The sequence below is a fragment of the Monodelphis domestica genome, chromosome 2 (assembly GCF_027887165.1).
Source record: "Monodelphis domestica isolate mMonDom1 chromosome 2, mMonDom1.pri, whole genome shotgun sequence".
NCBI classification, from domain to species: Eukaryota; Metazoa; Chordata; class Mammalia; order Didelphimorphia; family Didelphidae; genus Monodelphis; species Monodelphis domestica.
Genome location: NC_077228.1, coordinates 301,376,121 through 301,392,756, shown reverse-complemented (window position 1 = coordinate 301,392,756; position 16,636 = coordinate 301,376,121). Strand labels below are relative to the sequence as shown.

At 37.1% G+C, this 16,636-nt stretch overlaps 1 pseudogene; it reads left to right on the top strand.

The window, feature by feature from the left end:
* The first annotated feature begins 374 nt into the window (after window positions 1–374).
* LOC100014345 (60S ribosomal protein L35a-like) lies at window positions 375–838 on the top strand (annotated as a pseudogene).
* The last annotated feature ends 15,798 nt before the right edge of the window (window positions 839–16,636 follow it).

Genomic DNA, 16,636 nt, shown 5'->3' with positions numbered 1-16,636 from the left:
AAAACCCATGGGTGAATCTTTAGAGAACTCTAGCTATGAAGACCAAGCACAAGCCAAATAGCTGATCGATACATATACATAATGTAAGTGGCAGGTAGGTGGCTCAGTGAGTAGAATTTGACTTGTAATTAGGAAGCCTCATCTTTGTGAGTTCATATCCATCCTCTGGCTCTAGCTAGGTAACTCTGGGTAAGTCACTCAACTCTGTAAGCCTCAGTTTCCTCTTCTGGAAAGTGAACTGGAGAAGGAAATGGCAAAACACTCCAAGTGTATTTGCCAAGAAAACCCCAAATAGGGTCATGAAGAGTCTGACACAACTGAAATGACTGAACACCAACACATTCACAAAAAAACAGGCAACATACACCACTGTCAGAAAAAAGTAAACCAGCTTTTTCCGCCATCTTGTAGCTTGGAGGCCTGCTGGAAACAGGACTTCTAGAATAGCAAAATGGCTGGAAGGCTGTGGTCTAAGGCAATTTTTGCTGGCTACAAGCGAGGCCTCTGAAACCAGAGGGAACACACAGCTCTTCTCAAAATTGAAGGAGTCTATGCTCAAGATGAAACTGAATTCTCTTTAGGCAAGAGATGTGCCTATGTGAACAAAGCAAAAAACAACACAGTAACTCCTGGTGGGAAACCCAACAGAACAAGAGTGATTTGGGGAAAATTTACTAGGGCTCATGGAAACAGTGGGATGGTTCGAGCCAAGTTCAGAAGCAATCTTCCTGCCAAGGCCATTGGACACAGGATCCGAGTGATGCTCTATCCCTCAAAGATCTAGAATATGAAAATCGACTAAATAAAATTACACATTTTTTTGAAAATGTAAAAAAAAAAGAAAAAAGAAAAAGAAAAAAGTAAACCACAAAAATGTCCAGACTCAAGAAATAGCTCTTTGACTTTCCTTTGGTTTATTGAATAAGTGCATTTACAGCACATTTCATATATTTCATATATATGTATATATATATATTTCATATATATATTATTCCATTACATTTCCTCTTAAAGAAGGCACATATTTCTCCCCAAATATGAATTATGTTCCCAAGTCCCTCGGGGCCTAGAAGATTGCTTTGCATATGAGAAGAAAGATGATCTTGAGTTCCTAGGTGCAATGAATGTTGCTTTTTTGTTTGTATTTTTAGGGAAAGAAGATTTGAAAAGTGAATACTTTTCTGTACTCCTTTTTGGCACCCCAAGGCAACTTTTGCATTTAAAGGAGAGAAAAGTTTGATTTTTAAGCCTGAAGCTATGAATTTTCTTCTCCCCTTTTGCCAAAGCAGAGTAGAGACAAGCTCTTTGTTTATCTCTAAACAAGTCTCTTGGGTGGTATACCAACTAAATAAGATCCATAGAACCATGGAGAACCCTGCACGTACTCCAATGTGAAGCCTGGTGTTCAGAAGACCCACCTCTCATCCAGACTGAGGTTGAAGTCCTCTAATCAAAGAGACTTGAGAAAGGGATATCCCCAAAAGCATAAATTGGGGAGGGAGAGAGTAGCTGGCCACATGTGACTGGTGCGTTTTCTTTCTCTGGTTCACTTTTTATTATTTAATAAATAATTATAAATTAAGATACAGTCTCCAGAAAATATTAATCATAACATGGAGAGGAAAAGAAAATGAAGACTGGGGAAGATTCTAGTAGATTTCTCTGAGTGTTCCTTTGTCATAGAGAATCAGAGGAAAGTAGTGCTAAAAGAAATGGCCTGAAGCTTAGCCTATGTTGTGAGCTTGAATCTGTGTTCTGTAGATTGACTATTAGAATTTCTCTTTTCCTAATTTGCTTTCTTTCCCTATTTCAGAAGGCTGTGAGAGGTCATAAAAATAACACTGTTTAAGAATGCTTTATTTTTTGTTTTAAACCTTGATGTGTGTAAGTCTAAGAAGCTATACTCAAACTGTCTTGTGAAGTCTTTCACAAAGTGAGGGCCTAACAAAAATTTTCAAAGTAAAATCTGAGTTTTCCCAACGTTTCCTGTTTCTTTTTTTTCCCCTCAGATGTCTAATTCTTATTGTCTGAGCATTAGAGAATAGTGTCCCCTTGTGGCCAGTGCTGTAACTGCTTCATCCCCATACAGCTCTGATAATGTTTTTATAGCTGCAAAGGGTTCCGTCTTAGAAAATGCAGTGCTCTGCCCTGGTCAGATCGAATTGATCTAGCCAAATTACGAAGCAAAATGCTATATTTTGAAGCCCATTTGCCTTTATTCCCACTTTAAAAGGGATTGTAAGTTAATCAACCATCACTTATCAAAGGGTTTTCAGGAAAGACATACCTCTGATGTGAGGGCTTGCTGAGCCCCTTTCAGGTCTGCCCACCCACCTTTGGTTTCCACTTGCCATCTGATTCTCACCTATGGCTCCAAAAAGCCATAGTACAAGCATGGCCACACCACAAGAAAATCACTGGAGGGGAACCAGCAAGCCTCAAACTAATTGGTAAGTTAGGGGGTATGTCTACACCTAATCAGATTTCCCTGACAGAATGGGCAGAGAGAATAATTTGTTCCAAAGACCACAAAGGTGGCTGAAGCAGGCATCATGGAGCCTTAGAGCCCTATCAGACACTGAAGAAGCCAAGGTCATCCACTGCATCCAGAGCCATCACCAGCCATCTTGATTTTTGTCTAGCCAATTGATTTTGATGGCTCTGGAAGAGAGAATGAGGCTGATGGCTTTATCCAACTCTGGCTCCCTTAAATCTAATTTAAGTTGGAGTCAAAAGACTCACTAATATTGTCATTTTGGTCCCCTTTAAGTATGAAAGACAACTACTATTAAGCACCTACTGCATGTCAGGCATTGTATTAAATGGCAGAAATACAAAGACAAAAATGAAATATGTAACTCTTACCTGCAAAATTTGTCTCTGACTCTAAAAGGGAAGAAAACATCTATAAATATAAATGTGTATGTAATAGATAATATAAATATACATATATAACATATCTACTTATATAAAAATAATTGTATACCTAAAAAATACAAGGTAGTTTGGGGAGCTATCACTAGTAGCTGTGGAGATTAGGAAAGACTTCAGGGAGAAATAGTGCCTGAGATTAGTTTCGAAAGAAATTAGAATTCTAAGAAGCTGAGGTGTGAGAAATAAAATTCCAGAGATGGGGACAGCCCTTGCAAGGGCATGGAGAAAAGTGGTGAAATATTGTATGTGTCGAGCCAGTATGGCTGAGACTATACATGTTATAAAACTGGAAAGTAGGAAGGGACCAGGTCTCAAAGAACATTAAATGTCAGACAGAGGGATTTATATTTGATCCTAGCAGGGAGCCAACAGAGTCACCTGAGGAGGAAGAAGATGTGATCAGACCTGCACTTTAGGAAAATTACTTTGGTGACTGAAAGCAGGATGAATTAAAGTCAGACAGCATAGGTATTTACATTTTTAATTTTTTTTAATGAACAAATATCAATTTTCACTCCTTTCACCTCCCCATCCTCCCTTACTGGGAAGGAAGGAAGGAAGGAAGGAAGGAAGGAAGGAAGGAAGGAAGGAAGGAAGGAAGGAAGGAAGGAAGGAAGGAAGGAAAAGGAGAAAAAAATCCCCAAATATTTATAACCAAAAGGAAAAATTCCCATGTCCAAAAATTATATTATATACTGTATCCTAAGTCTTTTACCCTTCTGTCAGGAGGTGGGTAGCATCCTTCATCAAGGTATTCTGGAATAATGGCTAGTTATGACAATCCAAGTTCTCAGATCTTTCAAAGTTGTTTGACAGCAAAGATATTTGTTGATTAGCTTGACCCACACTAAAAGCTGTGCTACTTATTGAGAGTAACTCTGCGCCTATGATGATACCTTAAAGTTGGATCCTCACACCTCCTTCCTTCAGGCTTCTGGTGGCAAAAGAAACAAAGAGTTCTGACCCAGTATGTAAAGCTAAGTTTAGATGTGAGTTGGTAAATATTTGAGGATTGGGGAGATGTGGGGAAAATGCAGAACACATTTTTAAGTTAGTATTATTGTTACTTTCATTTCATAGATGAAAAAAAACAAGTTTGAAGGGAATGATTAATTTAGGGTCACAAAGATAGTAAATATCTGATACAGGATTTGTACTCAAGTCTTTCCTAATTCCAGGCCCAACATTCTGTCCTTTATCACCCTTAGCTACTTTTATTTGAAAGTGTTCTGTAGACATGGCAGAAATGTAACTAAGGAACTGCCACACTGAGCTCATGTACTGCCACCAAAAGCATAAAGGAATGAGCTGTGGGAGAAAGTGGCAGAAGCTCAGATACAGAAGAAATGCCTCAGTAACAGAGAACACAACTGTGATTCTGTGGTATAAGATAGACACTGTCAGGAAAGAGCTATAGGAAAAATGGAGAGTAAGAAATGCCAACCATAGATCCTCTTTCCTCTGGGAAAGCCACAGGGAACTTCCTTTTCTCTTCCTCCCACAGACCTGGACTTTTCCTGGGAGGATAAGCCATTAGCAAAACTCAAAATCCTTTATTAATAGAGGTAAATTTGCCAAAAGGGAAAGAACTGTTTCAGTACCAGCAGGATTAGATCCAACTGCTAATTACCACAAAGGCAATGCAAATAGACTTTCTCTACCATACCTAAGCTGGAAAAAAATGTAATGAAACCTAACCTAGAGCAGTAACATGCCTAAAGTAAATCTGTTGGACCACACTAGGGTTTCTTCCCCTTTTGTTTCTTTCTTTTTTCTTTTTTTGTCATGGACCACAATGGCAGTCTATGAACTCCATAGAATATGCTTTTTAGTGCATAAAATAAAATACATAATATTATAGATAGGTGGCACAATGGATGGAACATTGGGCTGGAAATCAGGAAATCTCATCTTCATGAGTTCAAATCAGACCTCCGACACTTACTAACTGTATGACTCTGGACAAATTACTTCACCCCGCTTGCCTCAAACTGTTCCAGTATCTTTACCCAGAAAACCCCCAATGAGGTCATAAAAGTAGATATGAATGAAACAAATGAATAATAAACAACAGAATATTACAGAGGAAACAAGTTACATTGAAATGCAATTAATGAAAAAAAATTTAATTAAAAAAATTTAAAAATTAAAAAAAAATTCATGGAATCCAAGTTAAGAATTCCTAGGATTGCTAAAGTATCTTCTAGCTCAACAATCTATGCATAATTTATGTACTTAGGGATTCATTCCTTTAACTCACACTTGGACTAACAAGTTAGAACTAAAGCAAAGACACTGCTCCCCTCAGAATTTTTAGAGTAACATTGAAGAGTTTGGAGGTGTCTTTCTCTAGTACTATAGTTAACAAGCTCTATCTGGTGTTTCCTTCCCAATCAACTCACATTATGTCCAACTAATTTTTCCCCAACATCGTCTAACCAGTGGTTGTAGCCCAATATCAATTAATCTGTAGCTATCTCAATATCATCTAATCAATTACAATCAACTAGTTTTAAGAAAAGGATATTTACTGAGAATTATAGGAAGGATAGGATTAGAAAAAGATCCTCCCCTCCTCTCTCAAAAAAAAAAAAAACCCAACCCAAAAATAAACAAAAATAAAAAACCAGGACATACTCTCTCCTTTGCAACACCTGCTCAGTCTCTGGGAGCATAGAATAAAACATAAGAGATTGCTATAAAGTATTTCCTTCCTTCCTCTCCCCTTCCCCCACCTCCTAACCAGTTAGAATTATGGCATAATCAGTGAATCAGTCTCTCCCTTCCTTACAGGATGCATTGTCTCAAATGCTAGGTTAATTCACTATTAGTCTGAATCAAGTATATCACGATACTTAGGGCTGGTCCTTCACTGGGCTTGGCTGCTGTGGCTATTGGCTGACTATTAAAACCTTTAGAAGTTCACAAGACTATAATCTGGTCTATCACCTTTCTGATACTCATTCCTAAAATCAGAAAAGAATAGACACAACAAAGGGAAAAAATTAGCTGTGGCTTGGCAGCCTCCATTGAAAGATAAAGCAAACAACCTTAGTTCTTGCTACCTCTCTTTCTGCCCTAAGACTCACAGCAGTTCTTGCCTCACTCATCATCAGGGGAGAGAGAAAGTTTAGCCTGTCCAAGACGTTTATATGTACAGTACCCTTAATTCTAGCTAAGCAGCCAATTAAAAGGAATAAGCAGACAGGAAATAGAAACTATAGGTGTAAGCTGAGAACTGGGGAGTGACCTTCCATCATGTTACAGATTTCCAGAAGTAGGCTGACTAAGCTTCTACATGGGTTATGTAAAAATTAAAATTAGTCTCCTCAATAATGAAAATATTATATTTTAAGAGATTTATTTATTTTTTTTTTAGAAACCCTTACTTTCTGTCTTGGAATCAATATTGTGTTTTGGTTCCAAGGCAGAAGAGCTGTAAAAGCTAGGAAATGGGGGTTAAGTGACTTGCCCAGGGTCACACAGCTGGGAAGTGTTTGAGTCCAGATTTAAACCTAGGACCTCCTGTCTCTAGGCCTGGCTGTCCATCCGCTAAGCTATCTAGCTTCCCCCTAAGAGATTTATTAATTATCACTAGAAGTAAAGGAATAAAAAGGTAACAATATTTTTTAAAAAACCACATGCTCATGGCTAATCAGCCTTTTCAAAAACCCCACTTACCAACACCATGGTTGTGGACAGGAAGCCAAAGAGGGCAGACCAGAAATGCCCACTGAATTTATCCCTTGTCTACAGGAAGTATGTAATGACAAGAAGTCAGTGGGCTCCTGGGAAATATAGTTTTTAGGGTAACAGATTTCTAATTATACATTCACCCCTGATGATCATTGGGAGACTAGTCTCCCCAATTGACCATTTAACATAATCAACTTTTAAATTACAATAATTTAAGGATAAAAGGGAAAAAGAACAAAACCAATGATTACTATACACATTGACAAAAAACCAATTAGGGGACTGTCCCCTTCTGCATAAAAGTATACATACAAAACAAATGCATTCAACCCCACACAGTTCAAATCACCACATCCCAAACTTCACTCTGGATCTTTTGGTGTATTGTATGGTCTGTGCAGGCATTGTCATGGTGCCTTCTCCAAACAGTTCACTTTTTGGATTTGGAGAGGTAGCATATTTCTTATCCTAAAATTACTCTCAAAAGAATTTAAACTTTGAATTTTAGAATAATAATACATTCCCCCCCTGAGGAGGATGTTGAAAAACATAAGTATCACTCAGGGATGCATGGCTGAGTTATGAAGTATATGAATCAATTAGCAAGAGAAATCAAAAACATCAAAAAATCCAAGCAAAAGAGAAAAAAATAACTTCTGGTTGAAATATAGAATATCAAAGTCTTATAAGTAAAACTTCTAAGTAAAGGAAAAATAAACCTATAACAGATCCTTGAAAATCAGGGCCCAATCAAAATGATTTAAGCAATTATGCATTTACCCAATCAGTAGCCAGGACTACAGAAAGTTTGACACACTATGAAAGACAGAAAAGGGACTAGATTTTTGTAGCAAATGGGAACCAAAATAATCAATGCTATATACTTGATATAGAGTGTGTGGTACAAGGAAGTCCTGCACTTAACACATGTTAAACAGTCACAACCTCGAGTCTCACACATGATCAAGTCCTTGTGCTTTTTGAGCAGAATATTATCAAGCCACATAGGATTGGTTTGGTCTCTTTGACCTTGTGCTCAACTGGCACTATGCAAGTAGCTTTGTGCTTCTAATTGGCACTGTGCAATGGCTCTTTTGTATTCCCTTCTCCTGGAATCAGACAGAATCATTAAGCAGAGACACATAATTTTTAAACAATCAATGGCATCATTTTATAGTCTAAATCTTTTTTGAGTATGCATTGACATTAGGCAAATGTATTTTAAACTTATATTACTGCAAAATCAAAAAAGGTAAAGAAAAATCTTAATACTGTTCACATGTGCTTCAAATACAAAAAGGAGAGAAAAATAAAACTGAAATACTATATTGCACATGCAAGGAAAAACAATAATAAAAAAGTTTTAAAAATCAAAAATATATAGTTTACAATCAGTGACAAACTGTGTCAGCCAAGAAAAGGTAGAATACAAAGGCTTCCAACAGAAATTAATTTCCTTTTTAATTTGGCCATGATCCATGGTGTGAGGGCAAATTCCTTTTTTTTACAAAGTAACAGATTTTTTAAAATAAAGAACAGTAGTACAACAGGAAATACACATTCAAGAATGTAGCAGTCCACACCTATCTAGGGACAAGGGAAACAGTTAGTATGTACAGAGTGGCTTAGAAGTGAGCATGCTCAGTCTTGCATGGCTAGGAAAGCTTCTGACCCTTGATCCCAGCTTCCCCCAGGTTAACTGGGAAAACAGGTTTCTTTGTGTTCACCTGGCTAAGATAAACCACACCTATACTTTGTCGTTAACCAATGATAATCATCCCTATGTATTGTGTATATTTGCATATCAAAGACATTAAAAGCAGCCACAGCAATCTCACTCTCTTGGATCTCAGCTCTCACTGATGCCTGTCCATCTTTAATTCCTTTCCTTCTCTATCTCTCTCACCTGAGACCTGGCCTTCGGCCGGGCACTTTCTTTTCTCTATCATGTCTCCAACCTGTGTGGTATTAAATTTGGATCTTTGGATGGAATTAGCCTTCTGAGAAGTCCCCTGATTATAGAGTTTTGCTGTGGCTCCATTATAATCAATGAGGCCTGGTTTTCTGACTCATTTCTGCCATCTCATATCTCTAACTTGGCTCCGCCATGCCCCTAGCAGTATCCAAAACTTCTATCCTTCCTTTATCTTTCTACCTTGTGGCTTCTCTTGCCCGAGAGGCCACAAAGAAGTATCAAAATACCAAAAGTGGCAAACAAACCCTCTATCATATTTTACATGAGTTGCTGTATGACATTTTAAAAAACCTATGAACTGATGGATACTTGTCATAAGTTTTTCATGTGTTGCAACCTTTCAACTTGGCTGAGATATATGTTTTTTAAAAAATCTATTACTGCCATCATTAGAAAATGGGACAGAGGAGTCTGGAAAAAATCAAACCTCTGTACTGTTGATGTTGGATCTAAAAATATAACCAAGAATCTAGATCATCTTGGTGGAAGGGTAGAGTAAGCTGAAGAGTTACAAATGAGAGATGCTCCCTCCTGAGAGCCATCCATGAGTACTATGCCCTAGGAACAACTTCCCAGCTTCTCTGGTATGAGACTGTTATGTATCATCCATTTACTGTTTTACAAATGCAGAGGTGGGGATATAATTGTACTGTAATTCAGCTACTAAATTGTAAGGATAATTTTAGTGTTTTGACTTAAAATCTAAGTAAGTGGTCACCATGGGAAATTTTCAAATATGAAAATACCTAAGTCAGCTGGGATTTATGGAGATTTTAATTAATAAAGAAAGAAGGAATTAAGAGAAGGAGGAAGGGAGGGAGGGAGGGAGGGAGGGAGAGAGAGAGAGAGAGAGAGAGAGAGAGAGAGAGAGAGAGAGAGAGAGAGAGAGAGAGAGAGAGAGAGAATTAATTTAAACTGCTCTGGCTCAGGTTGAACCAAGCAGTAGTTAAAGACCTAGGCCGAAGTGGCCTCCCTGAGCCTAAGGGAGAGTGAGTCAGTCTTATTACTCACCACAAGACTGTCTCCAAGCAAGCTCCAGTCCTCCACTGAATCTCCTGAACTCTAATTTTAGTCCTGAACTGACTTTTTACCCTTCCTTTTAAAGAAAAATTTCTCTTATGTCACCTCCCCTAAATTTTCACATCTACCAATCATAGTAGACGCTTTTTTCCAGGACTGCCCATTCTTAGTTTTCAACACTCTTTAGTTCACACCTTCTCTGGTTAGATTATATCATCTTCTGAGTACTTCCCACCTGTTTGTTAAGCTTGCCTTTTGTAAGTTACTTGTCCTTTTTGTGATTAATTTAACCTTTACAAGTACTTAACACCTTTTTGTATTAGATCTAAAAATAGACCTAGCTTAAGGTTCTAACTTTACTATAAGGTATGAGTTAGGGACTTTCATTGTTCAATCAGGAGTTTACAACTTTATCTTCCCCTAAGACACTGTCTGAGTAGGGTGGAGTAATTTTTAAAGTTCCCAATACATTCCTGATTCTTGTTAGACAAAGTATCTACATTGTTACAATAAGGGAATAGTTGAGCCATATCTTCTAAGGTACAGTCTGAGGAGTTTTTAAGATTCACAAAATGGACCCTTTAACTCTTGTTACAAATAACTCAGAGGCAGGCAAGATGATCAGTCAGAGCTATTTAAAAAAATCTAAAAATCATGTCTGAAGACCCCTTAAGATCAATTTGAGTTATTTAGTTCATTAAATTCTCCAAAGGTTGTTAACAAGGTTGACGGAGTCCATCCATCATCTATGTGACAATTAATAAAGGCAAAAAGGAAGAAAAGGCTGTTTATGGACTTTTACAATATTTCATTCAGTATAGTCATAGGGGAAAGGTAACAAAATATATTTAATAGCCAAAACACAGTAGATTAAAATGATTCAGTGTAATAGAATCATATTGATCAGATTAATATATGAACTAAAAACAACAAAATTAAATCATAAAGCAAATCATCAGTAAAATACAATAAGATACAGAGACTTTTATAAAACAATGGAGTTTGAAAAGGCTTAAAAAATTTACCTCCAGACTCTTTAAAGTTCCTTCCCTATCCATTCAAATTCCTTTTGTCACAGTGAGTGAGAATTACTTGCTGAACATGGTGTGGAAGAATCCCAAATTGGATGTATCTTAGAAACTGGGAAGACCCAAATGGCAAGGGGTTGTAGGGAGATGAATTTCTCCTTTGAATATCAGGGAAGATAATTGAAAGGACCAGTGCACCAAGGAATGGTAGGAAGAAAAAAACATTCTAAAACTGGAAACTGCTTGAAATAGGAAAGGTACTGCTCTTTCATAGAATGCCCCATGCTTGCAATTTTACTTCCTATTTGGAAGAGTAAACTTCCTTCCCCTTCCCCTAGAGGTAAAATGCTAGGGAGCAGCTTGCTTCCTTTGCCACATGGACAGGGAGTTAAGAGGCTAATTATTGCCTAAGGAAAACACACCCATGCTTTTATTAGCTGCCCGGAGATCAGCTCCAAAGACTCCCAGATTATGTTTTCTAAAGATGTGCTGGTGGCAGCAACCAGCAGCCCAGCAGAACCAGTAACAGCAGTCGGGGGCTCGGGACAGGGCCAGAGCAGAAACAAGAGCTCAGCAGCAGCTATGCCAGAGGCAGCAGCAAGGAATGAGGAACATGGGCTCAAGCAGATGGTGAGAGAAAAGACTTATCTCTTCTCTAAGAATCCCCAGCTAAGTCCCTCACAATAAAGCAGCCAAGCTAGTAGGGCAAGCAACTGGCAAAAAGTGGGAAAGGAAAAAAAAACAATAGCAGAAGTAGGGCAGCAGTTCTGAAGAGAATTCAAAGTTCTCTCAGAGTTTGCAAGGGTGGGGGGTAGGGTGGGGGTGGGGTTGGTGAAAAGCCGTAGCAGGAGAAACATGGCTTAAAAATTTATCTAGGCTATCTTAAAAAACTGAGAATTCCTTCTCCAACTCCAGTGGTTGCCATCATTGTAAAAATTAAAATTAATCTCAAATAATAAGAATATTATATTTTAAGAGATGTATTAATGATAATTAGAAATAAAGGAATAAAAGGTAATAAAATTAAAAAAAATCCACATGCTCATGGCTAATCAGCCTGTTAAAAAACTCCGCTTACCACCACCATGGTCACCAACAGGAAGCCAAAGAGGGCAGACCAGGAATGCCCACTGAATTTATCCCTTGTCTATAGGAAGTACATAACAACAGGAAGTCAGTGGGATCTCAGGAAATGTAGTTTTTAGGGTAACATTTCTAATTATACACTTGATATCAGATAGATCAGACTATTCTTGCTGTCAAGATTATGACCTCACTGGATAGTCCTCCAGTTACATATGATCCTATGTGCTTTCCCCAGCTTAGATCCTAGAGCAGGTATTTATATGCTTTATCTGGTGCATATGTATACTTTTGTATTTATATATGCCTGCATTTGGACCCAAAAAGCAATGGAAGAATGGGGGGAGGGGAACTATAATTTCCAAAGATTAAGCCAATTCCCCCAAACTGTAAAAGCTCCATATAGAGATTATTTAAAAGAGGCAGTGTGTTACAGAAGGAGTTAGAGGACTGGGTTCAAATCCTGCCTGTTACTCTCTAGTGTATGTGACTTTGGACAAGTCATTTAACTTTCAGGGTCTTATTTTCACCAAATGTAATGATGAGGATAATCCAGGACATCTTAAATCTATGAATAACTGAAATTTTTAAAAATCCATTTATTTAGTGATTACTACATGCCAGGTACTGTGCCAAGAACTGTGGTTACAAATATAAAAAGGAAAAGTCTCTTCCCTCAAGGATCTTACATTCTAATAGGAAAAAAAATGTATATAATAGAGTGGTAGATAGAATTGTCTTGGTAAGTAAAAGAGGAAGAGATGGTAAATAGATAGAACAACTTGTTGACCTGTTGTTTCATCTGTGAAAGCATATTTAAAATATCTATAGTTAAACTGAAAATACTAAGAAATGGTATAAGGCCCCTTTAGAAAGGTTGATAATAAACCAAATAGAATTGCATATTGCCTACAGGGGGAGGGGGAGAGGAGAGGAGGGAAAGAACATGAATCATGTAACCATGGAAAAATATTCTAAATTAATTAAATAAAATTTTTCAATTAAAAAAGAAAGGAAGGTTGATGATAGAAAACAAAAAGGAGGGAAATGAGTTTTTCTTTAGGTTAATGGATTAAAGGGAAATCTGTTCCTTGAAGGGATTAGAGAAAGATATGTGCCACATTGGAAATGCCTTCTTCCACATAAAAGAAGGCACTCTCACTACCTCCTATTCAATTTAGATTCTCTAAACAGATCTTTGGAAGGAATCTTCAGGGAAGTGATTCAGGAGCAATGGGATGCTTAACTTCTCAAATGGTAACTCGTTACTACATTTTACTATTGGGTCTGTTCCTTGTTCAAGATTTCTTGATAAACGTTACCTTCTTGGTACAGAAATTCATGGCAAAAAGCAAATGTGTCTCTGCCAGTTTGGACCATTTTTCTCTCCACAGTAGAAATGGCTTGGATGAAAATGAATGTCAACTAAAAATTGTTCTGGCAGACTGGTACCTAATTGTAGAATATATTGTTAGCATTACTATTTTTTCTTTGACATCTGAAATGCTTTGATAGCTTAATCACTGCTGCCAAAGTAATTTTTTTTTTTGTAATTTTCCCCTATGGCATACAGAAACAATTTTTAATATTCATTTTCTGACATTTTGCAATCCAAATGTTCTCCTTCCTTCTCTCCCTCCATTCCTCCCTTCCTGAAGTGGCAAACAATATAAGTTATACATGTGCTATCATGCAATACATTTTTCCATATTCATCAAGTGGTGAAAGAAGACACATTACACATTCAAGAAAAACTCATGCAGGAAATAAAATGAAAGACTGAATGCTCTGATCTGCATTCACACTTCTGTAATAGTGCATAACCTTTTTCATCATGTATCTCTTGGCATTGTCTTGGATCTTTGCATTATTGATAACAATTAAGTCATTCTAAGTGATTAGCATACATTCTTGCTATTAACTGCGTACAACATTGTTCCAGGCTCTCCTTACTTCATTTTGCATCACTTAATATAAATCTTCCCAGGTTTTTCAGATATCATCCAGTTCATCATTTCTTATACAATAGAATTACAAACATACCAGACTTTGTACAGCCATTCCTCAGTTGATGGATATCCCATTAGTTCCTAATTCTTTGCCATCACAAAAGGCTACAATAAGTATTTATGTATGAGTATTTTTTGAAAAATGAATTTTATTTTTTCAATTACATGTGGAAATAATTTTTGACAACTGTTTTTGAAATTTTGCTATTCAGATTTTCTACCTTTCTCTCCCCTCCCATTCTGAAGTGGTAGTTTGATATAGGTTTTATCAGTGCTTTCATGCAATATAGATTTCCATATTCTCATGTGGTGATTGAAGGAAATAAAGTGAAGGATCTCATGCTTTGATCTGCAGTCAGATTTCAACACTTCCTTCTTTGGCTATGGATAGCATTTTTTTAAAATCACAAGACCCTTGGGGTTGTCTTGGAACCTTTTTTTTTTGTTGTTGTTCATAATAGTTTAGTCCTTCACAGTTGATCATCATACAATATTTCAGTTACTGTATATATTGTTCTCCTGGTTCTGCTCACTTCAGTTTGCATCACTTCATTTAAGTCTTTCAAGGCTTTTCTGAACGCTTGTTCATTCTTTCCTCAATTGATGAATACCCTTTCAGTTTCTAATTCTTTGCCTCTAAAAAACGAACTGCTAAAAAATATTTTTGTATCAGTAGCCTCTTTTTCTTTATTTCTGATCTCTTTGGGATACAGACTGTAAACCTTGAAATTTCTTAGACTTGTGAATGTTGGAAATTTCACCATTGGAAAGTTTCATACTTGGAAAAAATTTCCTACTGATAGTAAGAACTCTATTGGAATGTGAACCCCCTTGGCATGGGAGGATCCTTCTCCCTACTTGGGACTGCTTTAGGACAGAAACCTTTTGCTGAACAATGGAAAGGGCTTTGACCTATGCTTAAGCACAGAACAGGAAGTTCTTTGAGTCATGATTGATTTTAGAATTGATACAATAGAGATACTTGGAATGACAGAACCAGGTCTTGGAACTTACAATCTCCACCCTACTCAGTCTAACAGGATTTAGGAAGGGCTGCAGCATGGATCAAGATTTAATTATTTGAGAATATGACCTTCAACAGACATGTGCAAAGGGGCAGACCTCTGGGCGGTCCTGGGTTAAGCTAGAGCCACCATTGGCACAGGGAAGACATGGACAGTGATTGATAGATGTGAGAACTGAGGGGAGGGAACTTAGATGGTTTCCTTAAAGATAGCAGGGGTCTGAGGACTGGGGGAGGTCAAGGAGGTTTTGCTCTGAGCGAGGTGGCTCTGAAGGAGGACTGAGGAGGTTGCTTGGTGGGAGGACCAGGAGAGAAGCCTGGCTCTGAAGGAGGTGAAGGTTCTGGAAACATTTCTTGAAAGGAGGCTCTCTTGAAGGTGGAGCCTGAGGTTGGCATGAGAAGCCTTACCTAGAGAGATCTTGGGTGAGTGATAAAACCAACTGACTGATTTATTCATTCTTATTCCTTTCTCACTTTCTCTCTTTTTCTATTGATTAATCAGTGTATTATAAATTAAATTTCTCTATAAAACCCAGTTGGCTTGGGCATATTCATAAATTGGGAATATATTCCCTGGCAACCATCTTATATTTATATAAAACCAAGACACAGTAGAAAACATATTTCAAATGTGTCGGCTATGGGGGGTGGGAGGGATGAAAAGAAAATGATCTTTGTCTTTAATGAATAATGCATGGAAATGATCAAATAAAATACTATAAAATTAAAAAAAAAAGAAAACATATTTCAAGCGATCATAATTGTTATATATTTCCCTTGCTCCCAAAACATTTTAATTATCACAAGACCCAATAGTGGTATAGCTGGGTCAAAGGGTCTACATTGTTTTATGGCCCTTGACTGTGGTTCCAGATTGCTCTCCAGAATGATTTTATCAGTTCACAGTTCCACCAATTTTCCCACATCCCCTCCATCTGTTACTGTTTTCCTATATTAGCCTATATAATAAGTGTGAGGTACTATCTCAGAGCCCTTTTAAATTGCATTTCTTTAACAATAGTGATTTGAAGCATTTCCTCATATGACTAAAAATAGTTTTAATTTCTTCATTTGAAAGAATGTTCATATCCTTTGATCATTTATCAATTAGGGAATGCTTTGTATTCTTATTCATAGTCCTAATTTGTCATAGTTCTCTATATATTTGAGAAATGGGGCCTTTGTCAGAAACATTTGTTATGAACATCAACCCCCCCCCCCCATTTGTTGTTTCCCTTCTAATTTTGGTTGCATTGATTTTGTTTGTCAGAAACTTTTAACTTAATGTAATCAAAATTATTTATTTATTTTCATAATGTTCTCTATGTCTTGTTTGATCATATATTCTTCCCTTATCTATAAATCTGACAGGTAAACTTTTTCATGTTCTCCTAATTTGTTTATAGTATCTTCCTTTATTTTTAGATCAAGTATCCATTTTGACTATCTTGCTGCAGAGTGTGAGATATTGGTCTATGCCTAGTTTCTGCCATATTATTTTCCAATTTCCCCCATAATTTTTGTCAAATAACAAGTTCTTTCCCCTAAAAGCTTGGATCTTTGGGTTTATAAAACACTAGGTTAGTGGGGTCATTAACTACTGTGTGTTGATTTCCTAACCCTTTCCTTTTCTCCACTACTTTATTTCTCAGCCTGTATTAGGTTGTTTTGATGATTACTCTTTATAGTACACTTTGAGATCCAGGATGGTTAGTCCTTCTTCCTTCATTTTTTCTCCTCATTAATTCCCTTGATATTCCTGGCCTTTTGTTCTTTCATATACATTTTGTTTGTCACTGAATAGGTGAACTAATTTAGGTAGGATTGCCATTTTATTTCACTTGTTCAGCCTATCCATTAGCAATTA